Source organism: Salminus brasiliensis, chromosome 2 (genome assembly GCF_030463535.1).
Source record: "Salminus brasiliensis chromosome 2, fSalBra1.hap2, whole genome shotgun sequence".
In the NCBI taxonomy this organism is placed as follows: domain Eukaryota; kingdom Metazoa; phylum Chordata; class Actinopteri; order Characiformes; family Bryconidae; genus Salminus; species Salminus brasiliensis.
In genome coordinates this window covers 11,125,005-11,144,337 of record NC_132879.1, presented here as the reverse complement: position 1 = coordinate 11,144,337, position 19,333 = coordinate 11,125,005, and the positions used below count along the sequence as shown (strand labels likewise).

Sequence of the window (19,333 nt, the reverse complement as noted above, 5' to 3'; positions counted from 1 at the left end):
CATCTCTCTCTCTCTCTCTCTCTCTCTCTCTCTCTCTCATTCACTCCCTGATCTTTCTGTATCTCTGATTTTCCTGTATCTTTTATTCCTCTCTCACATTTCTATTTCTCTCTCCGTATCTCTTTCTTTCTCTCCCCTCTATTCTTATCTCTCTCATCGTTCTGCTTTCTCTCTCATTCACTTTCCTATCTTTATCTCTCTCTTTTCCTCTCCCACTACTATTTCCATCTCTCCCCACCTTTATTCTCTCTCTCTCTCTCTCTCTCTCTCTCTCTCATTCAACCCATATCTTCATTTTTCTCCTATCCATATTTTCTCTCTCCGTATCTCTCTCTGTCTCTCTCTTTTATTCTCTCTCTCATTCACTCCCCTATCTTCATTTCTCTCTCACTCTCTCGTGTCTTCTCCCCCTCTCCCTCCCTATCTTTCTGTGTCTGTCTCCCACGCACCTCTCTTTTACATAATTCCAGCAGTGCTGTCTCTTTCTTTATCTCTCGCGCTCTCCCTCTCTCTCCATCTCTCTCTCCCTCTCTCGCCCTCTCTTCACAGCTGCTCTCTTTTCTGTCATGTCTGTTCTCTGAGTGTTGTGCTATAATTCTGCTCGCTCTGTTAAAAGAGGCTAAGAAAGACTACACCCAAATTAAAATATTACATTCAATTACAGCGTGACAGCCACCAAAAATAACTACAGAGCCAAGAGCAACACAAACAGCTCTCTGACACACACACACACACACACACACACACACACACACACACACACACACACACACACACACTCATAGATCTCTACAAAAGAAGGAAGAGAGCCCTCAGCCTAAAAGCCAGAACATAAATCTCTACATGAAAAAGGGTCTTTAAAGGAACATCAGGCTATTAAAGAGTGTACTGACACTGTACTGAGCGTTACAGGCTCATATCATGGAAAAAAAAAATCTTAATTTTTCAAAAATAAAAGAATCTAACATTTTTCTAAACATTTACATTTACAGCAGCAAAGCTTACAGTAGCATCAACTGCTACTTAAATAAAGGACAATACAGGTCAGCCAATCAGAACAAAAGTCATTTGCATATATCACACAGTAACAGACAATGCCTGTTTCGGAGGGATAAAAGGCACCAGAAGTCAAAAATGATCCTGTAAAAAAAGGCAGGCTGATTTTGGTATAAACCTAAAATAAAAGTGGAACTCCCAAATATTTACATATTCATTTTCTCACTTTTTGACTAAATATGTAACTGCCGGCTGATTTTTAAACTTTTCAAAATTTCATGCTAAGCATGAACTAACAGATTTTTCGTAATCAGATTACATTAATCCTTTCCTTGAGTCAGTGATCGGATCACTCAAACCACATTCAGTGGTGGTCAGAGACAGATCTCGTCCACATTTATTTATTTTTATCTTATTCAGAATTTTATTCAATTTTTCACCCATTTTCTCCCCAATTTGGACCGCCAATTATTCAACCCATACATACTCCCTCTCCCCTGACACTGTTGAGGGCGGTCCCTCAGACGTGCCAAGCCCCTCATTTTTCCAACGCAACATAACCAGTCAACCAACGTGCCTAATGGGAAACTATCTGTTACATTTTCTGAGCCATTACAGTTGCCTTGAGGTTGGGGTTTTGTTAGCCTGCTTGCCACTGGTTATGCTGAAGAATTCTGAGATAGTACTCAGTCTTCATTATTGCAGCCACGTTGCTCCACTGGCAACAAAACGAGTACCACCACCATGCTTAACAATTGGTAGAGTGTTATTGGGGTAGAAGGCCTTACCTTTACTTACTGACAACACTAATCATTGTGGCCAAACTACTTAATCTGTCTTATCTGACCATATAACTTTCATCCAGAAGGCTTTTTCTTTGTCTGTGTGGACAACAGCCTCTCCATGGTGGTCCAATGGCAATGTTAAGCTTGATAACTGTAGACAGTTACACTGGTGTTCCAGCAATGTCCACTTGATGACAGGCCTGTGCCTTGGAACATTGCTGGTTCTTGGGATGTTCCTGACCATCCAAACCAATTTCCTCTGAGCTGAAGATAACAGTTTGGTCGTCATCCAGACATTGGCAGTTCCTAAGAAATGTTTGAACTGATGCTCTTGGAATCTGCAGTTCCTTAAAAATCACTCCAAGAGACATTCCTGAACTGTGATCATACTTCTCAGATCTGAACTGAGCTCTTTGGACTCCTTGGTCAGTTTAATTAGCGCTGTCAAACAAACCATTTTTTGTGGGTATAGACAAGCTACCAGCTGTAGTCCATCATGATCACTAGCAGGAAGTTAAGAAGACTTGGCCTTGGTAAGTTAAATGACATCATGGTACTTTCAGCGCCTCTGAATTCATAATCTAAGTGGGCGTATGTATATTTTGGACCCTGTATGTCTACTTTTGACCCCATGTTAAATTCAGAAAATCAGTACAGGAGGTTCAAAGGAATCACTGAACGCCCTATATTGCCATGACATTCATGTCCATGATGATATATATAGCAAGACAGAGAAAGAAATCCATATGTCTATATGTCAACGCAAGCCACACTGACTCATATAGGAGAAGAATACACCAGTACAGGGTAGGAAATATGAGTCACACACTTCGCACACACACACTGCTGGAATTGTTTTGTGTTTTAGGCTGATTTTCCTTCCCCTAACGCCTCCCTCAATCCCTGACGATCCTTCTCACTATGATTGATATGTGGGCTGCTGCTGCTGGGGTTTCGTGTTACACAGTTATCAGCTTGGTTACTATTTCCATATGAAATCATGGATGAGATGCCTTCAGGTGGACGCCCGCTGACGTTCATGCTTTCCAGCGCTGACTCCCAGTCTTAATCTAAAGACCTCGTGGTTGGGTTTCCAATGAGAGCTGAATCATCTCTAAACCAGTGAATTCCATCGCCGCCGTCATCATCATAGTCATCCGCATTATTGTTATTTTCAGCTTTAAGAAGCTCAAGGTTTTAGTTCCTGACGTTTTGCATTGAGGGTAAAAGCAAAGAGCAACACTGAGGAACGCAAAGATGCCATAGAATCGAAATAAACTGACTACATGTAGAAAACCTTGTACTTTAAAGCATAAACGCTGAGGTCAGAAAATTGCTGGAGTGAAAGATTGAAAACTAAGAGTGTTTCAGCACTATTCAGCGCTAACACACACCTATCAGAGCTGGCGTGAGGGTTTAAAAGTGCACTCTGCGCTGACCCTGGGAGCTGAAGGAAAGGGCATGAGATTTTACGCCCCTCTAAAATTCACATACGGCTCTAAGTGCAGGGCCTGATTGTGGGCCTGATGAGTGCAGAGAGGCACCTTCTAAAGCTCTGGTGTCGGGTGTAATTCCTTTAGCCTGATTAAAAGCAACAAGGCCAAAACAGCTTCACAATAAGGAGTACGTCCATCCTCAAAATCAGCTGCTGTCCTGACCTTTCAGTAAATTTCTAAAAAATGTGTTTGAAGGTGGAGCTTAGTGACTGAGAGACTTTTCTGCTTCGTACATCACCATGGCAACCCGAAGGAGCGGCAACATTTAGAAGGGGGCCACCCATCGCTACAGAACGGAAGGCAAAATCTTTTATTTTATCAACAACTGTGACAGAGTCACAGATGCCTGAGTGCTGAATTTTCATCCTCTTAGGGATTACTAGCCAGAATAGGAAGAGCGAAAGTGTCCTTTATCTGTATAAAATGGCTTTTGCTGGACACATCACTTGTTTTTACAAAATGCTACAAGAACTATGGCTGTGAAAATGTATGTAGCTGAAATTCAGGGCATTTAAGGATAAAATAATAATTCAAAATTGAACTGAACTGATGCAGTGTGATTTAAATTTAGAATTAAACTGGATACATTTTAAATAGTTATTATCAAATATAAGTAAAATTCACCAGGGGTCAAGTCCAAGTTCAAATCCTGTAGCTATGCTGCTTTGCAATCACCATCCCAAGTGAGTAGATGGCCCTGATTCTCCCCTAATCACCCTTTTTCACCCAATTTGGAAGGCCAAATCCCCAATCATGTGAACTCCCCCCATCACTAGCACATCTAGTCTCATCCGACACATGTGAAGCCAACAAACTGCCTCTGATGCAGCATTGCTAGGTAACCAGAGATCATCGGATCATAGTGGAAGTGCCTTAGTCCACTGGACCACTCAGAGCCCTCCCCTCATCAATCCCAAAGCCATGTTGGCCAGCACATGTTGGCTCGTGCGGTGGAGCTGGGGACCTGGCACTTTCCTCCAAGCGTGACGGCTGCTTGACAATGCCACATCGGTGGCAGTTGGAAAAGAGGCGGTGGCTGGCTTTGCATGTATCAGAGGAGACAGGTGTTAAGTCCTTACCCTCCTAGAGTCGGGAGCATTGCTAATGTTAGAAAAGCTATAAAAAGGTGGCTAAATTGGTTATTGGCTGTAACAAATTGGGAGAAAACCTTTTAACAGTATTAGTAAAATGTATGCTTTTAAGCTCAAAGCAGGGCTAGGAAAGCATCGGCTTCATAGCATTTATGTCACACGTTTCTACTGTACAGGAGATTAAGTAAAGGGTGACAAACTAACACAGAAGTCCCCCAAATGCTGTGGGCAGGTGGATTCAAATATGAATTGACTAGTCTGATTATGGTCCAACTCATTTATTTATGAAGTCACTGACAACTTATTAGGCACCTACACACTTACTTATTATCTATTATCTACCAGCCAGACATGGGGCAAAAGTGCAATGATCACCTGAAGCTGCTGATCCAAATCCACAGGATTGTATGCATTGCTGCACTGCAGCTGTTACTGGCTTATTAGACAACCGCATGAAGGAGTGGACAGGAGTGTGAGGTGTTCCTAATAAATTGGGCTTTACATATTGTAATTAAATATATGTTTGTTTTTATTGTTTATTTTGTGAATCAATATGATTCATATTATTCAGTTTGATTCCTTTAATATGGTGAATCATATAAAAAGAAATCAAACTGAGTTATATTATAGGAAGCAATTAAGTGCTTTTTCCCCACATTTTGATTCAGTTTGATTCCTTTAATATTATTCAATTAGATTCCTTTAATATGGTGAATCATATTAAAGGAATCAAACTGAATCAAATTGTAGGGAAAAAGCTTTGAATTGCTTCCTATAAAAAATCATAATCGACTTCAATTACAAAGTCAGTGATTTACACTATAGAGTAAATTATGTACAGCTGCACAAACTTACACTGTATGTCCAAATGTCTGTGGACACCCCTTCTGATAAATGGCTTCAGCTACTTTTTTGGTTGCACCTATTGCTGACACAGATGTGCAAATGCACACACACAGCTTGCCTCATCCCTGTAGAGAAGTAATGCCATTAGAATAGGACTCTCTGGAGCAGATAAAAATGAACCTTTTGGCACTGTGCCTAATGCCAGGCGTGGGCTAAAGGGGTATAAAGCTCCTCAGCATTGAACTCATTGGGATAAGTTGGGGATGGGGTGGGGTGGTGATCTGCCAACATCCTTACTGATGCTCTTGTTGCTGAATGCAAACAAATCCTCACAGCAATGCTCTAAATCTAGTTGAAAGCATTGCCTTTACATGCATAATACCCTTGATTTTGGAACAAACTATAAATGAATAGGTGTCCCAATACTTTTGTCTATATAGTGTCCTCATGTAAATGTGGGAGAGGAGCCCTTTTTGTGCTGATTTAGGGACGGATACTGTTTACGTAGCTCACAGTCTTCATGTCCTGTACAGAACAGTGTGTTTCAGTTTCAGTGCTAAAACTAAAGGTGAGCATTCAGACAGATTGCAGAGCACGTTTACTGTGTCAGGGGAGACAATGTCAAAAAAACATGACGGCATATTCCAAAAAAGGAAAAAGCGCCTCAGGAAAGAGGAGCAGTGGCTGAAAGTGATGGGACAGCTGGACACTTAAATATGGGGCAGTTTGAGAAACAGCCAGAAGCCATCTGAACTGGAGCTGCACAATAGATCGGTCATTAATCATTACCATCACATCTGCCTTCGCAATATGCAAACGAGCCTCTGGACAACTCTTTGTTTTAGTGTGGGCTGAGAGCATCCTGACCAATCACAGATGAGCCTTGAGCATGATCCTATTAACATACACACTTTTGGTCACATCGAGGTTCACTAATGTGTGTTCAGCATATTGTATGGCCAAGTCCAAAAGTCTCCAGATGCCCCTTTTAATTAGTTAATTAATTCATATTTAGGAGCACCCATTGCACCGGGTTATTGATGACAGGGTTGTGGCTTCGATACCCGGGCTCGGCAAGCTGCCACTGTTGGGCCCTTAAGCAAGGCCCTTCACCCTCTCTGCTCCCTAGGCGCCGCAGTGATGGCTGCCCACTGCTCCGGGCATGTGTGCTCACTGTCACTGTGTGTGTTTGCTTATTAGTGTGTATGTGTGTGTTCACTGCACCGATGGGTTAAATGGGGAGGCCAAATCACATCTGTGTCCGACACCAATGCTGAATATGGTTGTCGTGTCTTGTCTTGTTATATAATCTCCATAGAAATGCATTGACCAGAAAAAATGCAGAGTATGAGTCAAAAGGGCATAAGCCCCTCAGCACTCCACCCAATACCTTTGAGTAGGATGAGTTGGAGAGCCAGAACTAATCATCCAACATCTGTACCTGACCTCACCGATGCTCTCATTCAATCAAATCTTCCTCACAGCAATGTTCCAGCATCTAGTATAAGCCTTATCAGAAAAGCAGCAAAGGGGGCAAACTCCCTATTAATTTACACCCATGGAGTGAATTATGTACAATACAGTTGCACAAAATTACACTACGTGTCCATATGTTTGTGGACACCCCTTCTGATAAATGTCTTCAGCTACTTTTGATTTTAGGAACGTTTGGAAATATAGAAATTACTGTACTTTATAAAAACACTTCCTTAAAGAACCCATATTCCTTATTTCTAAGAATTAAACAAGCTGTTTTTGTTACTTTGATATAACATAAACGAGCTCTGTTCTGATTGGCTGGCCTGTAACAGGCCTCATTCAAAAAGCTGTTCAGTCTGAAACACTTCTTATAACTTCGGCGCAAATGGGCGGAGCTAAACTGCACTCTTAAAAATAAAGGTACTAGAACGGGTTCTTTGAGAAATGCCATAGAAGAACCATTTTTGTTTCCACAAAGAAGATGTTTTAAAAAGATAAGTGAGTGCAAAGAACCTTTAAATGGGAGAAAAGCCCTTACGTCCACTTCTTTCCACCTGTAAAAGGTTCCCCACACCCATGTCTGTTTAGCCAAAACGTTCTTTATGGAATCGTTCAAAGAACTAATTCTAGCACCTCTATTTTTAAGACTGCGCTGCAGGCTAAATACACAATATGGACAAAAGTATTGGGACACCTGCTTATTCATTGTTTCCTCTGAAATCAAAGGTATTAAAAAAAAGAGTTTATTCTGCTTCAGTTGGAGAAACTGTCTCTACTGTCCAGGGAAGACTTTCTATTAGATTTTGCAGCATTGCTCTGAGGATTTGACTGCATTCAGCAACAGAAGCATTAGTGAGGTCAGGATGTTGGATGATTACCACTATACCATATTCCCATTTCTCCAACTCATCCTAAAAGTATTGGGTAGAGCACCAACCATCGTTCTTTCCTTAAATCACCTTTCTGAGTGCACTGTTTTTCTGAGTCCACTGTCATTGCTAGAATGATAATTAGCTCCATATGGGAATAAGCTAAAGTCTAGGATTCTGGTTATGTTTGTCATGTGACTATTCTTTGTTTGGTGTTACACCTGTGGGCTGGTGTATTTAAGTAGGGCTAGTGTCAGCTGCCGGTTGCCGAGAATTACTCTTAGTGCACTGCATGCATGTTATTCAGTTAACGGTAGAGACTCAGGATTCACTGGTCTAGTCTGTAGAGTCCATCCTCATACAGAGGACTCTTTCAACCTAGCTAGCTTAGCAGGGAATGCTAACTAGCTAGGCAGTTCTTGTCTCAGGGTCCATTAGGGAGCTACTGCAGGTCTGCAGCGATCTCTTGCCAAGCTTCATAGGTTCAGCGAGCTTGGGTCCAGGAGCTCCGGGAGTGAGCGACTCTCCAGCTCGTTTCAGCAGGTAGCTCTCCTCACTGTTGGACTGGATCAGTCATCTAGGTTTGGTGGCTGACTCCTCACGCCCTCAAGTCTTGTAAGTTCAACGCGCCTGACTAGCGCTACTCTATATGTCCTAGTTCATAGCTTTCCCAGACTCGGCTTGGAAGGTTATGTTTCGGAGTAGCGGTATTGGCTCAGCCCCGGCAGCTAGCACTGTCCTAGTGCCTCACCAGCCCCAGGTGTGTTCTTTTGCCCAGTATGGTTTGTCACAGTTGTGTTTAGTTCTTCCTTATCCCTCATAATTGTTGCTGCATTTCTGTTTTGTTTATGGTTCATTGTTATCAATAAACTCCTCGCTTTGGTCCATCCCCTGCGAGTGTTCTCCCGTCATTGTCAGACCGAGTGGATCATGCCACATACATCTGCTTGTTCATAGTGTCATTCAGCTCCAGTCAGAGCTCAGCTCACACTCTTGCTGTCTTGAATACGACAAGATCATTAGCTCCACCGAGCTAATGACAGGTTTTTCGGTTTGGAAAGCTCTCCTAACCTTCGCAAAATAATTCACAAATCCGTCTTGTGTAATGAGCACGAAATTGTAGAGTTTGAAGCTGGGGAAGAAAGCGATATGGTGGGATGAGTCAGTGGCCTTTTGGTCGTTTTCGTTTTCTTTTCTTTTTTTTTTTCTTCTACAGCTGGATGAGCTTTTCGTCTGAGGAAGCCAGAGGAAGCCTTCAGCCCACACTGTGTTACCAACTGTTGTGTATGATAGTTGCTGTATTCTTCCTGACGGATGGTTCAATTCCCAATTCCCCACTGGTCGCTGTTCAGAATGTGCAGGAGAGCGTTTCAGAGAAGAACCGCAGCTGTTTCTAAGACGGTGTGACTGCTGCTTTAAATTGGATATTGTCACTCGCAGAAGAAAACCTTGTACCTCCGAAACGGCGACTTTACAGGAGAAGAGAAAACGCCTTCTTAACTTTCAATGGAAGTCAATCATAAAGATTTTCGCTCAAGTCATTGTGGAGTCTTTCTATTGGTCCATTCATCATGAAATGTGACAGTGTAAAGAACAACTGGTGCTTTAGAGCATGGTAAAATAAATGGGGTTGCTCCCACAGTGTCGATATTCTTATATGCTGTCTGGTGTTTCCATTATTTTGTCAGCTCTTTAATACTGTGTGGTTATGTACACAGTATGGATATGTACATATCCAAACACATGCATACACCCTCTGTCTTTCTCTTGTTTTCCCCTTTGGCTTTAAGAGATAAAGCTTTAGAAGCACTTGCTCTCTTTCTCTCTCTCACACACACACACAAATACATGTGCCCAGTGCAACAGCTTAAAGCCCTTGTGTAAGACTGAGTAATTAAAAGGAGATAAAGAAAAACCTGGACAGCCATGCCGACCCTGCCAAGAGAGAGATGGGTGAGAAGGAGATGCAGAGGGATAGAGTGAGAGAGATGCTGCCCCCTATCTGCCTCTTATAGCATTACACTCTCAGCACTGCTACTCATCCACACCCATAGACAGCCTGCACCATCACACAGTAGAAGATGAGTGAGATATATCTGAACAGATAACTGTCAAAAGCTCTATTCTACCTGAATTAGGTTAACCCGGGGAGGTGCAGTAATCTGAGTAATTACAGGCGACATCCATGACTTTAATCCCGTACGAATCTGCATGGTCCATAGTTTTACAAGTCAGCTAAGTAATAATACTTCCAGAGTGAATTCCTTCTCCCAGAGGAGGTCCGGTAATGTAATTTACAAGTGATTTAATTTCCCCAAATTACCTCAAAATAGCCCAGATCTAAACGTCAAAGCCTGGATGTTCACGCAAGTCTGACGACAGGCATTAATTGGATCCAAACTGTCTATAAACAACAAAGACTAACTTCCAGTGCTTCGAAATAGCATTAGGACAGTGGTCTCATTCAATTTACCAAATGCCGCCCAGCAAAGGTACCAAATGCCTCACTAAATCTACTTTAAGATATTGCATTTTCATTCTCACTCCGATCAGGCCATCGTCTGAAATGTTGCAGAGTTCAGAAGTCCTGTGTTGACCTTGAAGATAAAGGAACTGTGCAAATTCCAGCTGCATTTTAGCGGTCAGCCTTATGTTCTGCTCACCCAATAAGAGATGTACCCTGAGATAACGACTATTATCTGCCATCTCTGAAGGCGCTCCAGGTTTGACAAATTTTAGGAGATAATTAGCTCTGGAACGTGAACAGACATTGCAGATTCATGCTGGATTAAAATCACAGATCTTGCCAGTAATCACTAGATTACAGAACCTCCCCAGATAAAGTTAATGCAGCTCATATAGGGCTTTTAATTCATTAAACCCAGAGGTTCCTCAGTACTAGTGGTCAAAATAACAAAACGTGGTAATAGACAACAGCATTTCTAAGCCCTTAAAGTGACTTTTTTAGTCATTTTAAACATATTTAATATCAGGTGTAAGGCTGACATTAATATATTGACTATCATGTGTCAATGTGGACTCTCTAGGATCATTTGGGGAAACACAAATCTCATACATCCAAGTCAAATCACAGAGATTACATTAGCAGATCTACTCAGGTCAGATTAAGCCAGCTCAAATAGGGCTAAGGGTTGGTGGTGCAGGTGAACTAGGTGGGCACTTTGTGTTAGCTGAGTGAAGGGGTTTGTACCAGAGCTTTAAATAAGGCTTACATTTATTTGGGTCAGTTTTTTATTCCAGGAATCCAAATTTGATCCTAACTTACCCAGCCTATTCAACTCCTTAATCATACAAAAGCCCTATTTCTTCATAGGTAAAACATACTGACAGAACTATTTATGAAAACCCGGAGAACTTATGCAGCACCCTGCTTGGAAAGTCATTATTTATTATCCTCTGTCTGTACTGTGTTGTGTTGTCTGTCCGCACTTGTTTGTTTGTGTTGCACTTGTGTTTTGTATGCAACGTTGTTTCGTTTCACTGTGTACTCTGTATGTAGTTGAAATGACAATAAAACCCACTTGACTTGACTTGACTTGACTTGAAACCCAGCACTGCTAATATTTAATCTGAAAAACAGTAAATATCTTAATTTTTTAAGGTACATTTACTTTCTCAAAATTGTTTCATAACTTAATGTCAATCCACCCATTTTAAAGGCTCTATATACACTAATAAGCCATAACTGCTTAATATCGAGTAGGTCCTCTTTGTGCCAACAAAACAGCTCTGACTATTCAAGGCATGGACTCCACAAGACCTCTGAAGCCATCCTGTGGTATCTGGCACCAAGACATTAGCAGCAGACCCTTTAAGTCCTGTAAGTATGGTGGAGCCTCTATAGATTTCATCAAGGTCCCCATGACCATGTTGCCAGTTCGTCACCAGTTGCCCTTTTCTGGAGCACTTTTTCTTTTCTGGTAGGTAGTGACCACTGCACATCAGGAAAAACTCACAAGACCTGCCTGATGTTATGGAGATGTTTTGCTTTTAACACCTTTCCTTCAGTAACTGACTGTTCACTTGCAGCCTAATATATCCACCCTTTGACAGATACCACTGTAGATGGTTTTTCACTTCACCATGGTACTAATGTTATGGCTGACTGGGTAAGAAGCATCTACAAGATCCCTTTACTCAGGCAAAGAACATCTTAAGCATTCAAGTGGTTCTTTGAGATGTCTGGTTTTATGCAGAAGAACCCCTGATGAACCCTTTTCCTTAGGGGTTCTTTAGTAAAGACAGGGTTCTTTAGTAAACGGGGCAGTGTAATAAAGATCACAGTAATGTTATTTACGCAGTCAGACTACTATTAATAATTCAGATAGCTTTTTTCCATGCACATTGATAGAGCTTAAAAGCTCCTGTTTGTGCTCCCTAAAATGAAAATCTCCCTAATTTGCTGTGCATGTTAGGTTTTGAGTAATTATAGCACAGGCTGCGATTCATTCATCCGTTTGTCTTAGCATCAGACAGCACTGAAAAAAAAAATCCCCCCCAAATAACCAGAGTTTGATAATACAGAAATAACCACAGTGGTACAGTCATGTATAAATAGTGTTTGCTGGAGGCTGCGGATCAGAGGCTTAAGCAAGTTCCACTGGCAGAAAGGCTGCGAGAGATGTAATCTAATGAGGGATTAGTTCCACTGGGGTCAGTCTTCCCCACAGCAGCCGAATGCCTAGAATGGATGCGCATTGGGGTGAGCAGCCCGGACAGACTCGCCTCTGAAGTGTTCGCTTCCCTCGCAGAGAGGCAGGATATTTTATCCGGGTAATATGAGGGGCACTTGGCGAGTGTGCTCATTGAGAACGAGAGTCATGAGTGAACAGGCAGCCGTCTTAACCCTTGAAAGACTTCAAAAGGACTGCGGGGGAGGCATTTTTAGGCATGGGGGCACATTACTGATGTTTTCCTAATAGGGGTCTGCGCTTAAAACAAAGGTCCCTAAGTGATTCCTAGATGACGTTGGAATGGATGCATAGTCCCAGAAAAAAAACCTGTAATTGGTATTGAACATTCCCAGCAAAAACTGGACATCAATTTGATGTTAGAAAGACGTTGGCCTCAAAATGTCGGACAGACGTTGAACTTTGGTTGAAAATCTAAAACACATATCCAACAAAAACCAACACTGAGTTGACATTGAGCTAAAACATCAGATAGATGTTGGATTTTGGTTATACTATGTCTTAAATCCAGCAACATATATTAATGTAGTGTAGATGTTGGATTTTGGTCGCCATACCTTTCAACTAATTGTTCTTATTTTACATCAAAATGATGTTGGCATGTGACATTTGGAAGACGTTGGGTTTTGGTTATTTAACATCACAACTTCAACCAAAAAACATCAAAGTTAGCAGTCTTCACTATTCTACGTTGGCATGGAATGTTCAATCACCCAAAGTCACAACATACATCCAATCAGATAATAACACCTTGCTCTAGATCTTCATCAGTGGTCAGTGTTTGACCGCAGAGCTGCTATTGCTTGGTCGTTTTGGGTGGTGGACCTTCTCTCAACCTGGCAGTGACACTGATGTGTGTAAAACCCCCAATGGCAATGCTGCCCCTCTTATCACCATACCACCGTTCCAACATCCAACAGCACCATAAACACTAATATGCCAGTGTCGGTGCTGATAATGTACCCCCCCCATGATCTGGTCAACAGTGGTCCTGTGTTCAGAGACTGACCAATGATGCATGGGGTTGATACTGGAGATAAATGTGCAATAAAGGACTGAACATACTTTATGCCCTGGTCCAATTCTCAGTAGTTATGAGTGAATGAAAATAAAAGGATTTAACGAATAGGGATATTTTAGTGGCCACTATCAGAAAGCCCTCCAAATATTTCTTTATAAGTTCAATCCACGTTATCAAGATAGTTTAAACTTCCAAGAATAGTCTATTGAAAATCAAAACGTAAAATGCTTAGACATTTAGCACATCTGTATGTAACCTGATTTTAAAACCTCACTGGAAAACCATATGTTGTGGTTTGCAGTGTTTTTAAGACCCTCAGTAAGCCGGGGTCTCTATATGAGTGAATAAGGCGAGCTGTTAACCGCGCACCGCACAGCTTGATTTAGGGCGTATCAGTGTGTCTTTGCTATCGCAACGACAGGAAATCGTATCACACACATATAACTTGAGTGACATCCTATTCTTAATCCATAGGGTTTAATATGCTGCCGGGCCACCCTCTGCAGCTATAACAGCTTCAACTCTTCTGGGAAGGCTTTCCACAAGCTTTAGGAGTGTGTTTATGGGAAGTTTTGACCATTCTTCCAGAAGCCCATTTGTGAGGTCAGACACTGATGTTGGACGAGAAGACCTGGATCGCAGTCTCCGCTCTAATTCAACCCAAAGATGTTCTATTGGGTTGAGGTCTGTATAGGCCAGGTCGAGTTCTTCTACACCAAATTTAATGAAGCTCTCTATGCACTGTTCTTGAGCTAATCTGAAGGCCACATGAAATTTGGAGGTCTGTAGCAATTGCAGAAATTTAGCGACCACTGCCCACAATGTACCTCAGCATTCGCTGCCGCCGCTCTGTCATTTTACATGGCCTACCACTTCGTGGCTGAGTTGCTGTCGTTAACAACCGTTTCCACTTTGTTCTAATACCCCTGACAGTTGACTGTGGAATATTTAGTAGTAAGGAAATTTCATGACTGGACTTGCTGAACAGGTGGCATCCTATCATGGTACCACGCTGGAATTCACTGAGCTCCTGAGAGCGACCCATTCTTTCACAAATGTTGGTAGAAGCAGTCTGCATGCCTAGGTGCTTGGTTTTATACACCTGTGATTGGAACACCTGAATTCAATGATTTAGATGGGTGAGTGAATACTTTTGGCAATGTGGTGTATATTCACAAGCACCGTTGCTATTTAAACAACGTGGGTGGAAGGCGTTTATTGGAGTGAATTAGTTCGGCAAAACTCCTCAAACTGCTGTTCTTCCATGATCAGCAGCTGAACGGATGAAAGCACTGTGTCATTTATCAGCATAAGGCTTTAAAGCTTCTCTGGAAGTTCGGTACACGGTAGTGACACACTGTGAAGCTCAAACACTGCTGTTCCTCCTTCCAAATAAAATCCAGCAGAACCAAAACAGAGCTGTAAAACAGGCCAATTCCAAAACCCCCAAACTGTTATGTAACAGTCCCGACTCCCTGTGTTCGCACCCCCAAGTTTACATACACTCAGCCCACTCGCAAATGTTTTTACCTCAGTGTGGTCAAGCACAACCTTCCACAGAAGTGTATCTTAAACCTAGTGAGCCAGGAAGCAAGCGTCTGAAAAGCTAGAGGATACTGGGCTAGAAGCTAACCTCAGCTTGCAGAGGTGCCACCACTCGGCCGGGTGTCGAATCATGGAAAGTGCCGTTCATAGAAGCACAGCCATGGAAAGCACCAACTGGTGGAGAGCAGTTGACAGAGGTCGACTGTGGTATCGGATTAAAGCTAAACCCTAGCCAAATGGGTCATCTCTTTATCGCTTTCCAATTTGTTTTCCCACAAGCTCACCATAAAAGAAAAATCAGCAAGTTTCCTCATGAGCCTTATAACAAGGTTTTCAACAGTCATCAGTCGTCAAGAACGACCTAGGCATCTAGTCACACATTTACTATTTATACATCAAGGAACAACTCAACACATCAAGGAAATACATGACAAATGCGTGCTATGGCATCTTACATACTGGAATATAATATTTTTGCTTAATCACACACACCTGCTCATGCCTCACTTCAGCAGTTTATTTTAGACCAAAAGGCTCCAAGAAGAGAAGAAGAGAGTTTAAGAAACTTCAGCTCATGTGCCGATACTTCCACTGTCGCTCTGTAGGGAAATAAGTGCTGGAGGAGTTTTTGGACCTGAAATAATTTTACTCTGACTCAAGTTGTTATTGCTCGGCTATTTTTACAGCTCTTTGAGTCATTATTTTTTATTGGAGTAACAGAACTTTACTTGCGTGTGAGTTTAGGCTAATCTGCACACCTGCTGCTGATAAGCCTGATTCGGATCAGATGTGATGGATCTGGGCAGGGATGTACGACAACAGATCTTCGCTGTCAAGTTTGAAATAGTTCCATAATTATGATCTATACAGTGACTTTCCAGCATAAGGAATTGTGATTATGGGGGCATTAAATGTTCCCCATAATAGAAAACTACAATGTTCCCAAATCACAGTTCCTAACATTGTTACATCAGAAGCAGAAGAGCACTGTTATAGGGAGCGAAAGTAGTCCCTAAATCCAACATCCATACATCAGAACATTCTGCAAATATTAATACACAGTAACTTCACATGTTTATTTTTTATTTTTTTTAATTGTACAAAAGTCTGCACACCTAGTCAGTACTGACTAACCCCACCTTTAGTAGATTTCACAAACGCTTTTTATACCAAGCCAGGTGTCTTTCTAGTCTTGCTTTCCTGACCATGCTGGGTGACACATTTTTTGACACAGAATGATATAGAGCACTATTATAGGGAGTGGAAATAGTCCCTAATCATAAGAACATAACATTATTATAGGGAGATTATTATTTAAAACTTATGAATAACAGGAGGACATGATTTTGTACTCTAACTATGCAATAGTAGTTACATTTGATATGACCCAGTGCCTTTTGGATATTCTATTACTGCTAGAGTACACTGTTTGTATATTGCCTATTGTGGGATGGTATCATTACATTACTGGACAATCACTCAATTGTACATAACTTATATTATGTATTAGCTTACAAAAAGTTTAAGTATTTAAATAAATAAATAAATAAATAAATACACAAGTAAAGCTTGTGCTTTCTGAAAAATACCCATTGATTGACATCTCATTTGATTAAACTATTAAAAGTCCACAAAATTGAAAAATGAAAAATATATATATTTTGTTTTTTCAGTTTTTTAACAGAATAATGCACTTTTTCCATGAACTATGAACTATATTTTTTGTTATTTAAGTAAGGTATTTGTTTTTAAATATCACAGCATTTTCTGGTGTCTCTCAGTCCCTCATTCAACCCCATAACACTTTCATTTCTTACCCTGTAGAAATAATGGTTTGATCTTTCAGCCATAATTCTGAGGGAAAAGTCCATGGTTGGAACAGAATTTAGATTATCTTCCATTTTCTCTGTTTATCAAAACATATTTATGTTCAGATCAAGTTTTTGAAGCTCAATTGCTACATTGACAACACAAACCTCAGAACATTCACAACAAAAATTGGATCTTGATGGTTCACATTCATGAGTGTAAGTGACATGTATCTGCCTGTAATGTGAACGAATCTCTCACTGAAACGGCACACATGCACACATGGATACATTTATTTATACGTTCATACATCACCATCTACAAATAAGTTCGCTTTAAGTGACCGATTTCCCCAAATATCAAGCAAATCGCCAAATTCTACGATAGTCCCCTGAATGTTGTCACAGCTACTTCGTCTCAGACATCTCACCTCAGATGCTTCCTCTCTAGAGAGGAGCGAGCTGGGTCAAGCCCCCCATCCTTCAAGATCATCGTGAAGTCCAGCTGTCATGCTAAATGCTGTAAATGTAATGTAAATGTATTTCCTTCCTCCCCTATTCTTCAGCCATACTGACATTGCTGGCTGGTGATGACAGCACTAAGCACATGTATACAGGCAAAAAGATGCATGGAATCCGATCTGACCATTCACAGGCATGTCGCATGTCCATGTATCAGATATATATCCGATCTGGGACTCAACTCTGAAAATAGAAAAGCATTAGCCATTCCTTCAACCCCATTACATTCAAGCCTGTGACATTTCTGAATGTGACTGGGTTTAACGGATGTTACAGAGTTGCATAATTGTCACTATCTTCTCTTTACTAAGGGGCACCCTTTCCCAAAACTCCTGACTCCACTGTAAAAGAGTACACTCCTAAAATAGTGCACTACAGAGTGAACTGAGCACAGTTTCAGACGCGGACCATCAGTTGGGTGCGGCAGCTCTGCTCTACACACTGATGTCAAGGCTGGCAGTGGAAAAGGCATACATCCACAGCACAGCTCAGCTCAGCAGAGCGCTCTCTGTCTCTCTCTCTCTCTCTCTCTCTCTCTCTCTCTAAACAGTAAATTCTATTCTGAATTCCAGCTCTTTGTTTGATCACCATGGTTACGGCCTCCATTTCAGTAGTGAAAGATTTTGACACGAAGAGCCAAGAGGGGGATCACAGCACATGAACATTGAAACACACACACATACACACCCACACACGCGCCCACGCTCACACACCCCCCTCCCCACACACACACTTACATGTACATGTATACACACATACACTATCACATCACAGCGTACACTGAGCCAAAACATCACACTGTTTCTGTAGGTAAACCACATGTGTGTAAGGGTACGTGAACGCTACACAGTCAGCTATGCACTATTTCACACATCACATCTTACTGAGCACAGCAGGTGTGTTTGTGAAATTCACTGTGCCAGAGCACACGCTGACTGATCAGAAAACCAGACTGCAGGAGTTTACTGCAAAAGACCATCACAGAGTGGATAGATGGATTGATGGATAGACAGATGAATAGACAGACCGATAGATAGACAGATAGATAGACCGATAGATAGATAGATAGATAGATAGATAGACAGATAGATAGATAGATAGATAGATAGACTGACAGATAGATAGATAGACAGATAAACAGACATATAGACAGGTAGATAGAGAGACAAATAGATATATTTATATATATAGATAGATAGACAGACAGACATATAGATAGATAGATAGATAGATAGATACGTAGATAGATAGATAGATAGACAGACACAGGTGATTGGATGGCTGGATGGACAGATGAATAGGTGGATGGAGGGATAGACACATGATGATAGATGGACAGATTGATGGATAGACAGACACGCAGTTAGTTAGTGTGGGGGAGGGTCACGTGGCAGTACACAAGTGTGTGGAATAATGAACAGTTTACACTTCAACTGGTCATAAAAACACAAGCGCTGGAATATAAATTTCCCTGTGGACGTGTTTGCTGGAGCTGTGGATGGCTCTGATTGCAAATTACACATCAGTCTGTTTACCTGAACTGTGCTGAGGCCATGCAAAAGCACACACACACACACATTCAAACGCACCTCGATTCTGGATGCACATGTGATGTCAAGCTGTAGAGAGAGTGTGTGTGTGTGTACATGTGTGGGTGGGAATAGCTCCAAGCCAAGCCTGCTCTGTGCATCAACAGAGAGAGAAAGATAGAGAGAGGGGGAGCGGAAGAGAGTGTGCGCGAGAGAGGGGGGTTAGAGTGGGTGTACAATATCTATATAAGTTTACAATAACTCAGGGCATTTAGCACCAACGTCCCCGTGCAACAAGTCTCTTATGGAAAAAAATAAGAGCAGTGCTCTGACACTGGTAATGCATGAGGAGAGTGACAATGATGTAAAGAGAGAGAGAGAGAGAGAGAAAGAGAGAGAGAGAAAGAGAGAGGGAATGTTGCATTGGAAATGTGATTTATGACCGTTTCAGCATTCTGGTCCAGCATCCCGGACTGAACAGGATTTTGAATGGATTACTGCCAGAGACTATTAATATGCCGTCATTATGGTACAATACACCCGGGCACAAAGACTAAGCCTATAGCTCCTTTATGTCAGCCACCATGACAGACTTTGTGCCAGCAGGATTTGGCTCTCACACACAGATGTGTGT

General features: G+C 41.6%; 1 protein-coding gene across 6 annotated transcripts in view; it reads right to left on the bottom strand.

The window, feature by feature from the left end:
- syngap1a (synaptic Ras GTPase activating protein 1a) overlaps positions 1–19,333 on the bottom strand; it is a 151,399-nt gene that overhangs the window by 56,158 nt on the left and 75,908 nt on the right. The window lies entirely within an intron of this gene.